Below are 12,054 nucleotides of genomic sequence, written 5' to 3' on the forward strand. Positions count from 1 at the left end.
TTTTTCAGCCTTTCCAAATAAATCAAATCAGGCCAGGAGGGCAAGAGGGAAGAGTTGCACTGTTTATTTTCAAAAAAGTCTTTTAAACTGTGTATATATGGCCTTTTTGAAAATAATTACTTTCTAATGCTCTTAGTCACACAGGTAATTTGTCTTACAATAAAATATGTATGAGCAGCACGAGGCAGGCAGCGGCTCACACTACAGGAGCCGAGCTGCGTGCGATTATTTCACTTTCTGCAGGCTCTTCTATTTCCAGCCACCCCCTCGGCACGGTGGCCCGTCGCGGAGGCGGCCGTACCGAGGGGAGGATATTCCTTCCTAGCACCGAGGGCAAGCCACTCAAAGGCTGCTCTTTGCTAGATGAAGCTGCCTGCCCCTGCTCTCGCCCCTCCGAGGAGAAATGCCTCCGGGCTGAGACCTGCCAGCTCGCTGCACCGGGACTGCCGGCCACCGCAGGAGTCGAGCCGCCGGCAGGCGTTCCTCCTTCGTCCTCCGAGTGCGCCGCTGCAAGCCCGGCGCTGTTAAAAATACCTGCTTCGGCGAGATGGCTCTGGGCAGCGTCACGCTCCTGCCTGGCACTACGAGCTGCGGGCGCCGGTGATTTCTCATCACCGAGACACGAAATCCTCCGGGCCAAGCTCCATAGCAGCAGGAGTAAATGCACAGGAGATCAGTGGCTGGGAGAGAGGTGTTCGCCGCCTCGGCACGTGGCTGCAGCAGCTCCTTCGTCAGGCAAAAATCCTATTAAAGCCCACGGTGCTTTTTGCCGTAAAAAGGGAGAGAGAAAATCATGGCTGTACGCGGCAGCTCACTTTCTGAGCTCTGCTACTCTACTACATGCCTGGATTAAGTCCAATAAATGGAGTTATTCTAGATATACACCCGTGTAAGTGGCTCACAAGCCAGTCCACTGGAGTCGCTCCAGGCTTACGGCATTAGAGCAGAGCGCCAAATTTGGTGCCTTAAAAAAATTATACCTGCATTTGTGCAAGGGTGGCTCAAAAGAGCCCTAGCACCGAGGAGGAAGACAGACAGACATTCCTCGGTTAAACACAGTTTTAAGAGCAGTACGCAGATCTAAGCTAATTAGACTGCACATTTTTTCAAGGTATTGCAAACTTTGGGGCAGAAAGTCTCCTGTCCTACTGCTATAGTATTTAGATGAAAAAAAAAAAAAAAAAGGAAAAAAAAATCAGAGTATTGGAAAGGAATTACTTGCTGATAAGATTGGTTTAAATACAGTATACTCCTTGGGAGTTTTAGTCATGAGCAAAATGGTATTTCACCTAAAATATAAAAGGGCCCTGTGCTCTCTGAGAAGCACAGGGAGACCCAGCAGCTGTGAGTGCTGCCAGAGGTAGCTGATCTCACCGATTTTAATGTCAGTGGGCAGAACGTGCTCAGCACCTTGCACGTGAGTGCCCAACTCCAAGGCTGTGGCCTAAAAATCTGGCGCCTGGGTGGGAGCTGCCACAGCTCTCCGACAGGCTGCAGCCACCGAACAGTTAAAAGAGCCAGCCGCCGAGAAAGGGAAACTCCGAGGAAAGTTTTACGCCAGCTTTTATAAGCGAGGTGCATTCTTGCAGAGCACCACACCTTTGTTAATTCGCAAGAGGGTTCAGCTGACTTGATAAGCACGCCACACGCCGCCTGATCCGCCCGATACCGGCGGGTCGGCGGGGAACAGCCTTCCCCGAGAAGTTCAGTTCAGCCACGGGGAAGCGATCAGATGGCCGGCATCCTTCGATTTTCCGCAAGAGCACGCCGAGGCGGCCGCGCAGGGCTGGAGGTAGCCCGGGCACACGCCACGCACGCACACCTGAATGGCCGAGGAATCCTGTCTGTTACCATGGCAGCCTGATCTAATTACACGACTGATCAGGGCTGGAGTAAGCGCGCTCGCAAGCCTGCACCGCTGACATGTAGCTGCATGACGAGACAGACAGACGGACGGACGGACGGATGGATGGATGGGTGCGGAGGAGCAGCTCTGCGGCATGCGAGCTGCCTGCAGCCACTGGGCCGCTCGTACCCACACCCCAGGGGCGATGAGGCACGGTTACAACTTACTACAACCCTGCAGCATCTCCGAAACCGCTGCGCCTTCCCCGGCCATCCTCAGTTTGCCTCTCCCCCATTCATCGCCCTCGCCGGGGAGCCGAGCAGCGAGGGATGGAGGCGAAGCCTGGATTTTCCTCTAGTGGGAGGCTTCGCTCGAAACTGAAATTAAAAGTCCTTGACTTCCCAGTCTGTAAGCAGAGCCGCTCACTACGCCTGACCACATCTGACACGTAGAAGTAACCCTTCCTGCGCAGGGCGCCCAGCCCCGAGCGCTGGAGGTTAACGTGTAACCTGCCTGGCGAGAGGCGAATTTCCCTGCCACACGCAACGAGGAGGTCTCCAAGCAAAGGTCACGGACCTGCACGATTCCCCATCCGCACAAAGAAAAGGCTGCCCAGGGCCAACGTTTCGCAGCCCCGAGCCTCCCCGGCTGGGCACGGGAGGAAGGACCCGAATTTTGGCCGATCCCAGCCCGAGCCGAGGGATGCTGCTCGGAGGAGTCCCTATTACACGGCATACGGTAAACAAAATAAAAATAGCCCGTCGCTCTTGTTATCTGCACGGTGCATTATATAACGGGCTTCCGACTTGTTTTCTTTGCTATTATTACTCTCCAGCAATTCCTCCTCTCCGAGGGCAGGCAGATCGCTCCCAATCCCCTCATTTTTATCACGATTCTCGCTCTTACGGCCGGGGCCGGCGCCTCGCAGCGCGCTGTAATTCCCACTTTAATCTCCCGAGGAAGCACCCACACGGCACGGACGGGAAGGGAGGGGGGAAGGGGGTCATTTATTCCTCTGCTCCCGGCGCATTACCACCCTTTGAGCCTCAAAATAATAATAATAAAAACGGAAGGGAGAGGTGCCACCCCAACCCAGCGCGGCGCCGGGGACGAGCCCGAGCCCGGGACCTGCGGGCGGGGGGCGGAGGGGGGCGGCCTCCCCGTGCCCCCCGTGTCCCCCTGCCCCATGTCCCCTGTCCCCGTGTCCCCCTGTCCCCCTGTCCCTCTGTCCCCTTGTCCCCCTGTCCCCGCCCCGCTCCCCCCGGCCGGCGGTACCGGGTGGCGTCCAGCAGCCGGCCTGGGCCCGGGGCGAAGCGGCTCGGGGCTGCCTCCGGGCACATCCCCGGCCCAGCGCCGCCTCCTCCTCCTCCTCCTCCTCCTCCTCCTCGGCCGCCTCCTCGCTTCATTCACCCTCCGGCAGCCGCCCAGCCCCGTACTACGTACGCCGGGAGGCGGCCGCCGGCCCTGCCGGCACCCGGCCCGCCCGCCGGGCCCGCACGGCCACCCCCTGCGGGCTGTGTGTGTGTGTGTGTGCCCCTGGCACACTCGTGTACACACACACACACACACACACACACACACACACACACACACATACAGTGTCGCCACCCCTTGTCACACACACACAGCCCGTGTCACCCCCCCCCCCGCACCACCACCACCACACACACAAACACACACACACACCCCGAGGCCGCCGCCGCTCGCAAAATGTCCACCCTCCCCGCGGCCACCGGCACCCCTCCGCAATCCTCCTCCTCCTCTTCCTCCTCCTCCTGCTGCTTCCTCACCCCCCGGGCTGCCTGAGGAGGAGGAAGAGGAGGAGGAAGAGGAGGACCCCCCCCCCCCCCCGTCTCGCCACCCCTCGGCCATTTCGCGGCCCCCGCCCGGCCGCAGCGAGCTGCCCCCCCCCCCCCCCCCCCCCCCCGGTGCACAGCAGCCCCCCAAAATCCCCGTCCCTGTGTTTTTCCAGCCGCCTAAACAAGGGAAGGAACCCGGGGGGGGGGCAGGCAGAAAGCAGAGGAGGAAGAAAAAGGCACTTACTGTAAAGTGTCAGTGGAGGTGGGGCTGGCGGGGGGGTCAGACAGAGGCTCGCACACAAATCTCTTCCTAGCTTCCAGGGGGCTTGGGGCTGATTTTTCTCTTTTTTTTTTTTTTTTTTTTTTTTTTTTGGGGGGGGGTGGGTGGGGGTGTTGTTTGTTTTGCTCCTTCCCCCTGCAGTGACACGGGTCCGGGATGTCTCCGGCGCTGTAGTAGCAATGATGTCTGCGGTGCAGCGCCCGCTCCCTCTCCGCTCTCCAGTATGTAAATGTGTAAGAGCAGCCAAATATGGAGCAGTTGGCTGCCTCTGCAACAGCTCAAGGATCCGACTTCATGCAAAAGAGGGGGGGGAAGGGAGGAGGAGGAGGAGGAGGAGGAGGAGGAGGAGGAGGAGGCAAGGCAACACTCTGGCAGGCGGCCAGGCGAGCCGCACAGCTTATTGCATACACGCAGCACCGCCGGGCCCAGCCGGCCTTAACCCTTTATGCGGCCACCCCGGGGGCTGTGGGGACCCGTGGTGGGGGGATCCGGGGTTTGGGGGGCTCCTAAGGGGTGCCCACCCCCGGCTACCCCCTGCCCGCAGCCCCCCAGGGTGAGCTGCCCTCCGCCACCGCCGCCGTGGGCACGCTGCGTGGCGGGGACCTGGCAGCGGTTTGCAGGGTGAAGTAAATGAGCTGGGGAGACAAAAAAAAAAGAAAAAAAAAGAAAAAACACAACGCTATATTGTTTAACGGGGAGGGCAGAGGCGGCTAGCGAAGCGTGCCGTCCTTCAGAAATGGCAGGGAGCGCTGGTTCGAGGGATGCGTGGAAATCGGTTGCTTGGTCGAGGCCGGTCTGCCTCTCTAGGGGAGGAAATAAAACTGTGCTGGAAGCCAGGGAATGCTCTGAAGCAGCCTCTGTGCGAGTCAGAAGAGGGTGATTTTATTTAAGATGCCATATTGCATTTCACTGTGGAGAGCTGCGACGCGTTGTAGAGCAAGAGCCCGCATCCCACTCCCGTTTTCTGAATTAGTTTTATTTATCCGGATCCTTGGCATATGCTTGAGTTGCTTTGTAGAGAGTACCTTCCACTTCATTCAGACCAAAGAGGCTCTGACTCATACCGTCACTGAACTACAAGACAGGCAGGGCTGCACCACGCATGTTTGGGTACTACCTCCCTCTGGATTCCTCAGCGCGCACTTCATCAGAATCCCCTCACGTCTCTCCCAGCTGTACGCAGACCCCTGCGAGCCTCTCCCAAACGCTCCCCCGGCAGGGAAACTTACACTTTGCCGATGCTCCCCCGCCAGCTCCTTACCCTCTTGCTTCTCTCACATGCATCTCTGCCGTGCCATAAGCTGCAGCGACCGGCGGACGAGTAATGAGCGCAGATGCAAAGTGTTGAGCAGAGAAAATACCTCCCGCCTTCTGGTTTGGTCTTTGAGTCTTAGAAGAAATGACAAAACACCAAATTACCAAGACAGGTACATCTTGAGGAAATAAGTTATGGACAAAATGAATGGGAGGAACACAAAGGACAACGGGCAGCTCTGCTTGCATGCAACCTGACAGCGGTCTGCAAGGAAGCGTTCCCTCTGCTTTTGCGTCAGGTAGGGAGGTACAGAGCTGAGAAACCCTCTCCCCACCCCGAAGGCACCACAAACAAACATACCAAAGGCCCTGAGGTACACAGCTGGGTGCTGTGGGGTCACCATCCCCAGCTCACAGGCCTCAGTAAAGGCTCCAAGAGTGCTGTCGGCACGCTCCCTGCCGTGTGGCCACCCAGGCCAGGCTGCTCGCTGCAGCTTGGGCCCGTTCGCCCCCACCACCACAGCGAGCTCCAAGCCACCAGATCTCCAGTGCAGATACATCTCTCATGTGTCCATAGATATTAGCATTTTAGCATTGTATCTAGCATTAGCATCTAGATGCAAAGCACCCTAGTGCTCTGCCAGCGTGCAGACGAGCAGAGCAGTCCCTTCTCTAAAGGGCTGTGCTAGCTCTCCGTAATTGCCAGAGAATTTAATAACAACACTGAAAGCTGCAGAGCTCTTGATTTAGTGTTGATACTGTAATATAGACTGGCTTTATGAAGCTTACGGATCTTTTACCAGTGCAACTTCTGCGTCTTTAGTTCAGGCTCACTATGAAACCCAACATCGTGTGCCACCTTAGGAGTGGTCTGGGGACAGCAGCAGCAGCAGGCCAGGATGTCTGGGCAAACGTGCCGCTCAGCACTACAAGACAGCACATCCACAGCAGCGTAGCAGACAGCAAATGATCTTCACCCAGCTAATGCAAGGTTCATTGATTTAATAAAAGGAACCACGGGAGAGAGGCAGAGGCTGGAGATTACTGAAAATCAAGCGAAGGCCCCGGAGAAGCTGCAACCCCATCCTCGGGGTTCAATTCTGCGTGCGCGGCATTCTCCCGACTGCCACCTTTTTTATTCCAGTTGTACTCCTGTTACCTCAGGAGAAAGGAATCTTTCCTTCTCAAACCTTCACCTTGCCAAGAGGTGTGGCACGCGCGGAGAAAGAGAAGCCACATTCATGCTGAAGCAAGCTTTGGGCAACTTTCCCTTCTCCAGCAGACTCATGTAAGAGGCTTGTGTATTCCTCCGTCCTGTGGCTACGGTGTAAGCCACAGGACCCACATTTTTTGCCGTGCTCCAGGCTTTCGAATCTCTGCCCATATTTCTGCCTCAGAGTTGAAAAGAAACCCCTAAAATGTAAGTCAATGGTAAATTGAAGGAATATTCATTTTCCTGAGCTAGCAATGCTTTGTGAAGTGCCATAACTGCAGCCAGCCACATCAGGTTCGTGAGCCATTGCTCACCTCCCATTCGACTTGATGGATGTTGGTTGCATAAGATGATAGAGATAAGGGGACTGCGCCTCCACTGACATTTCCCGACACCCAGGTTGTGCTACCACGTCTCAAGGTGTCATTGTGCTTCTGCAGTTCCCTACTGAGGGCCAACACTGGGGCTCAAAATAGTCCCTCCATGGTGAAAACCACAAAATATGGAAGCTCTGGTGAAGGCAGTGGTGAGAAACAGCACCTGAATGTGATCTTTGCTGAACAGCCGGCACAAAGGCCCTTATTGTCCATTAAGACAGTGCGGCCTATTGACCCACAAGTGCAGAACTAAGACAGGAGAAAAAGGCATCTGTGGCACAAAAGAGACGTGATTACAGACCAGGGCAGTCCAGACAACGTGAGTGGAGAGGGGCAGGACGGAGAGGGGCTCCAACACCTCGGTGGTGAGTGGGCCACAAGGCCCCCCACCACTCAAGATGTTTTATCTCCTGCCAGTGACCTGCTGAGATGGGTATGACTCCCAGCTGAATACCTTCCTGACCAAAAGGTAGTTATCAATTTGACATGCAAGATGCACACTGTCTATCAGAAACCATCTTTTGATATACCAGTTGTAGTGTCATCTACATGCATGTATTATGCAGTTAACAGCATCTGTGAAAAATGGGAAAATAAGAGGCAGAAGGATGTGGATTTTTTTTAAACATTCACATTCAGGGAAATCCAGTGATTGATGACGTATTGCGTGTGAAAAGTAATTTTACAATTATCGATTATTACAGTCTAAGTCTTCAATTTGTCATAAAATGACATTGTTGGTCTCATTACAGCCTCTAGTGGACAGTAGTAATCCACTTCACAGACCTGTCATACCGTTTGCTCAGATGACAAGCATTATCAAGGTGGAGGTTTCTCTGAAAGAGCACAAACATGCCATCATTCCCATCCCATGGAAAAAAGGATTTTTCAATACAGTCAAAGGTTTGCTGGCATTGCTCTTAAGGTGCCCGTCTTTGTGCTTCAGGTACTAATACTGGCTTGTAAATAAACAGAGAACTACTGCTATTCATTTCACTTTCAGACAGCTTTCATAAAAACTAAATTCATCTCAAATATTTTTATAACAGAAAATATTGGTTGCCATGTTTTTGGCTTAAGTAAGATGTTTTTATTCCAACTCAGAATCTGCCGACTGTCCAATCCACCTCCTATCTATTTATAGCCTGCTAGCATTCAGATAATTTTTGCTAATGCAGTTATTTTCATTATTATTTCAGACATAGGCAGTTGATTTAAGGTATTTTAACAGCTTTAGCAAATGAGAAACTATAATTTGGATTACAGCTGGCTAATTAAGGTACGCTTTCCTCCGAGAAGCTAAACATGTACACGATCCGAACAATAACATATTTAGAATGTATTCTTTAACTTGAAGTGCCACTTGTGCAAACATAATAAGATATGACTAACATCTTTATTTTTTGTGAATTCGCTTAGAAATTACTGTATACCCTGTCAGAACAGGGATGCTGATGAAGTTCTCCAGAATTCTTACCCGTGATTGTTTTCAGATGGAAGGAAATTAGACTGGTAGGCACGGAGAACCAATGCTGTCTCTTTAAAAGCCACAAATATCTCATGCAAATTAACATTTAGTGAAATGAGAGCAAAGCATTCATGAGGACTAAGCAAGTATGTAGTACTACACTGCGACTCAGACAACTCTACGGTCTAATATGCTGAGGTCCTTTGCAAGTGAATTCAAAGGAAAGGCTGCTGTTAACTTATTTTACCACACTGTGCCTCGGAATGGGTTGTAGGGGCACTGCACAAACCATTGTTTGCCATTCCTTATCATACAGTAATGCGATATTTACGTAAAAAGCGTGTACCTCATCATTGTCTTGTTTTTTGAAAAGAAGCACTTGAGTTGCTCTTTAAATAACAATGGCTTCAATAGCTTTAAAATAACAATAGCTCCTTAGATGCAGATCTAAAATAAGTTTGGTGGTGTTTTTTTTTTCATTTGTTTGTTTTAAACAAGGAAAGCAATTCACTAAGGGATTAAAAAAAAAAAAAAAAAGACTCCTATAAAGTCTTAAAATCAGGACTGACGTAGTTTTTTGAATATGTTGTCCGTCAGGCCATTGACTTGGAAGGAAAAGCAGCTAACCTACCAGTGGCAGCCCTGGGACTGACCACAGCCACCCCTAGCCCCAGAAGTTGTTCCGGCCATGACCAGTGGAAAATAAAAATGCTAAGCCCTTCTCTAGAGGTGCTAAATTGGTCTAGTCACCTCTCGAGTAATAACTGGTGTGAGTTGTTAGGTGCTTTGTGGTGTCAAGATGTCCAGGGCCTCCATCCATGGCCTGGCCTCCACACAACTCCTCTGGCACCGCACCTACCCCTACAGGTGGCATGCGCAGAAGGGCCAACAGGGAATGGAAACTCAGCAGCCGTCTTATTCCTAGAAGTGATCGCTTCATATCGGGGTCAAAGTACACCAGCAGAGAACACAGGGGAGGCTCCATCGTGTGGAAAATTCTTGGCTTCCAGGGCTGTCAAGGCAGCGCTGTTAACGAGGATTAACATTCAACCAAAATGACGGTGAAGAACTAACGAGAATTCACCCGCCACTCTCTGGGAGAGGGCTCTTGGCTTCTGGCAGGGAGCAGCCAGAGTCCACACGGGTTTTCCCTTTAAACCATACCTGACACAGGGACTTATCTGGGAGTTCACTTGCCCTTTTTTTTTTGGTCTGTTACAGGCGTTATGGCCTAGACAGATTAGATTAGCATCCATCATGTTAACACTGGATTGGGAAGTAACTCTTGGACTTTCTTAAGTGTCTTAACCTTCAGAAAGGCAGTGTGGTTTCTAAGGCCTGTTCACAGTCTTGCTGATCAATGCTATACGTATACTGATAAGCGCAATGAGTTTTCATGGGAGGAGAAGAAGGGGCTAGAATGAGCTACCTGTTTGAACAGACCTAAGAATTGAAAACATGGGTTTTTGACACCTCAGTACTTTAATGGCCCCAACAGAGCTGTTCCAGTCTATTGAACAAATCCTTCCAACCTCATGGATCATTGACCTAACAGACCTTCAGAGCCAATAAGCTCAGCCCTGCTGCCAAGCCTGCACATTTTGTCCACACGCTAAAAATCTTTACAACATCTTTTATTGAGAAAAGGTGCAGCATATGAATAACAGCTATTCTCTGCCCTCACTGCCTCTACCTCTTCACAAAATATAACACACAAGGGCCTTGGCCTCAAAGCCCTCATGAAAATTTGGAGCTGAAGTTTACCAAATTCAGCCAATGTTGGCACATCTGGGCTCCCACCTTGGTTTCAAGACAGGAATAAGTGTAAGTTGCTGTACATCCAAGAATAGAGTTATTTTGTACCTATCTTTCCATTGCACTGTCAAAAGGAGAACTAATAACTAATACAGTAGTAACCAGAAGTAGAGTGATAGTCCCAAGATATTAGTACCTCATACACAGCAAAGGATGTTATTTCTTCCCGTTTGTTTGTTTTGAAAAGGCATTGTATGCCACAAATCTGCAGTCACTTGAGCAAATAAATGGAGACTTTGAACGGTGTATAAACATCAACGATTTAAGTGGGATTAATTGGGCATGAATGAATTGCTATGCCCCCTTAGATTTGATCCATAGTCATGGTCAACAGGAAAATCTTCAGGCAGAGGACTGAAGACATGACAGGACTGCGAATTTTCTGGAGAGTAGGAAGTCTTCAGCTTGCAAGCCTTTGACAAACAACATAGTAAACTTACCTTTCATCCAACTACAAGGAGTATTTTGCCTGTTTCTTCTGCAGGATCATGGAGATGTGGTGTCCTAAGAAGCCTGAAACTTCAAAATTAAAAAAAAAAAAAAGTCCTGGAAAGGCTGAGGTAGAATATCACATTAAATCAGATTTATTTCAGTTTATGTAGACTGGTTCAAAACTAGACCGGCATTGCTTTGACGTCTTACAGTCTGAGGGCAGCATCTTGCCCTCAGAGATCTTCCAGATCCTCCTGTTCTTTCTTTACCCTTCAGCACATGCCTTTCTACTAATGTCAGTAATTGTTTCCACCTTGGATGTAATGCCTTATGATGTCTCTCTTTCTCCCTGCCTACTTTTTTCCACAGGAGAGTTTCCACCTGCCTTCCTACCTTGCATCTGCTCTCATACTGTCCTCATATGACATCATTTATTTATTTACACTTAAGGTAGTGAAAGATACCTTTCCAAGAACTAGAGGTCCTGGCACTCAGCAATTGAAAGAAAAATACAGCAGTATGAAAGCAGTTTTCTCAAAAGGAACTGAGTTGGGCATCCCGGTACAGGAAGAAACACCTGCCTGCTGAAAGCACATCTTCAGCCTTACCTCAAAGTGTGTGTCTTTTGCCATGGAGCTTCTCACAAAATCAAAAAATTCAAGCCCTTGTGAAGCGTACCTACTATCACAGGGACAGACTTGCTCTTACAAGGATTGTTCTGCCATGGGGTCAAGAACAGCTGCGAGAACGGTGTGGACACCTGAGGACAGGACCATCTCATCGCAAGCTATTCACACACAAGAGATGCTAGTTCTGAAATGGTTCCTCACTATAGATTTATCACAGCTCATATTCTCATTTTCTTGGCACAGAAGGACCTAAGAATGGCTATACAGAGGCCATAAGACAACAGTGGTCATAAGGAGATACCTCAGGAGGCATAGGCAGCCATGTACTACTTCTTCCACATACTCTCCAGACTCTTGCTATTTTCAACTCCAGGGGTATCTTGAGTAGGATGTGATTTCTTTCCTGCTTAGTAGCCCTTGGTGGATTTCTCTCTCAAGACTTGTGCAGTCTTCCCCTGAGCACGTGTAAACTTCACACATCCACTACCTCTTATGTCACATTGCCCAGGTCGAGTCCCTGGTGCAAGATTTGTCTCTTTCCATCTGCTTCATCCCGTGTTCCTGGTTCTTGCACTGAGTCAGTGGCCAGTCTCTACCCACACACTCCATGCTACCCAGAACTTCGCAGACATCTCTCATATTCCCCCTAAACTGTCCTTCCAAGAAGGAAAAGGTATAGCCAATGCCTCTGTAACACAAACTGCTCTGTTAAAGACTTCACTGCTTCTGCTGCAAATCTAACCTGGTTTTGACTCCTGTTGTCTTGGTCTTAGTCCTGTCACATGCTCACCGACTCCATTCTTCTGCCTGTAGAAAAGGAATAGTAAAAATGAACCTTTTATCTTGCAAAACAGTGATGACACAGTAGAGTACAAGTATTATTACTACTAAAGCAATATAGAACACTCCCTTTTCCCAAGGCTTAGCCAAGGACTCAGAAA

At 50.4% G+C, this 12,054-nt stretch overlaps 1 protein-coding gene across 14 annotated transcripts in view; it reads right to left on the reverse strand.

The window, feature by feature from the left end:
* ATXN1 (ataxin 1) overlaps positions 1–7,256 on the reverse strand; it is a 196,213-nt gene extending 188,957 nt beyond the window's left edge. For 9 of the 14 annotated variants that reach the window (XM_068674791.1, XM_068674776.1, XM_068674786.1 and 6 more), the window contains exon 1: positions 3,890–4,240. The gene's annotated coding sequence lies outside the window, so the exon portion shown is untranslated. Of the gene's footprint in view, positions 1–534; positions 1,337–2,073; positions 2,307–3,121; positions 3,449–3,532; positions 3,662–3,889; positions 4,241–5,186 lie in introns of those variants that run through there. The other 5 variants (XM_068674779.1, XM_068674784.1, XM_068674778.1 and 2 more) reach the window with 5 other exon arrangements.
* Positions 7,257–12,054: the final 4,798 nt, after the last annotated feature.

This window comes from Anas acuta, chromosome 2 (genome assembly GCF_963932015.1).
Source record: "Anas acuta chromosome 2, bAnaAcu1.1, whole genome shotgun sequence".
NCBI lineage: Eukaryota > Metazoa > Chordata > Aves > Anseriformes > Anatidae > Anas > Anas acuta.